Source organism: Nestor notabilis, unplaced genomic scaffold (genome assembly GCF_000696875.1).
Source record: "Nestor notabilis isolate BGI_N333 unplaced genomic scaffold, ASM69687v1 scaffold18578, whole genome shotgun sequence".
In the NCBI taxonomy this organism is placed as follows: domain Eukaryota; kingdom Metazoa; phylum Chordata; class Aves; order Psittaciformes; family Psittacidae; genus Nestor; species Nestor notabilis.
In genome coordinates, this window is record NW_009939849.1 from 1096 (window position 1) to 2290 (window position 1195).

At 58.2% G+C, this 1195-nt stretch overlaps 1 pseudogene; it reads right to left on the reverse strand.

Annotated features, from left to right (window-relative positions):
- Nucleotides 1-818: 818 nt before the first annotated feature.
- Nucleotides 819-933, reverse strand: LOC104410031 (annotated as a pseudogene).
- Between the last annotated feature and the right edge of the window lie 262 nt (nt 934-1195).

Below are 1195 nucleotides of genomic sequence, written 5' to 3' on the forward strand. Positions count from 1 at the left end.
CAGAGACCAGCCCCCTCCTGGCTCCATCCTCCTGTCAGGCAGTTGCAGAGAGCGATCAGGTCCCCCCTGAGCCTTCTCTTCTCCACACTAAACCCCCAGGTCCCTCAGCCCTTCCCCATCACACTTGTGCTCCAGGCCCTGCTCCAGCTCCGGTGGGATGGTGCAGGCCAAAGGGTTGATGCTGGGGAGACGTGATGGGCAGCAGCTCCAACCCTGGGGTTCTGCAGCCTGAGGACGAGCTTCAGAAGCAATCAAGAGGCTGGCTCAGATGCTTCATAATGGGGGGAAACCTCAAACTGCACTGGAGAGCAGGATGGGATGGGATGGGATGGGATGGGATGGGATGGGATGGGAGTGTGTCTGGAGGCTGGCACCAAAAGGGCCATGGCCAGAGCAAGGCTGGGGTGGGCAGTGTTGGTTTCTGAGCATCTCAGTCTGGGAATGAGCCAGAGGAGGTTTGTGTTTCAGGGCAGATAAAGTTGTACAGGAAGATTCAGCTGCTCACTGGGGCTGTTTCATTGCAGCCAGGGCAGAAGCGGGGAGGGGTCGCGGGTTGTAAGGAGAGGGGAGAATCAAGTCAGGCACTAAAACGGGGTCAGAGCAAGAGGGAAGAGAGAAGTAAATGAAATATCAGACAGTGTTTCCTTGGGTGAGCACTAACGGGCAGGGGCAAGGACACGTCTGTGCCCCTGCAGCATCAAACCACTCTGGGATTCAGTGTGCCACGGAGGTGCCCAGGGAGCATGAGGAGTGAAAACATGGATTTCCTCAGAGGGAATAAGGAGCAGGGAGAGCATGGAATGCGGCAGAGAACTCACAAGTGGTTCCCCAGCATGTTCCTCTTCGTGGCCCCCAGGAAGCTCATCAGGTTGGGATCCGAATGCTCATCACCCACCATGGTGGGGCCAACCTCCTGCAGGGAAAGCAGCAGAGCTGGTGAGTGACCCCCCACACACACGGCTCCCCAGCACAGCTCCAGTAAGGGTTTGACTGGGAAGGGGATTGCTGGGGCCACCTGCCTGCCCCAGGAGAGGACCTGGGTGGCTTTGATCCCAGAGGGACACCACTGGGAAAAGTCCATGGGACAGCAGCAAGGGCAAACCCAGATAGGGGCTGTCATGAGTCGCAGACTGGTTTGTGTTGAAGGGACCTTAAAGCTCCTCCAGCTCCAACCCCTTGCCCAGGACGGGGCACC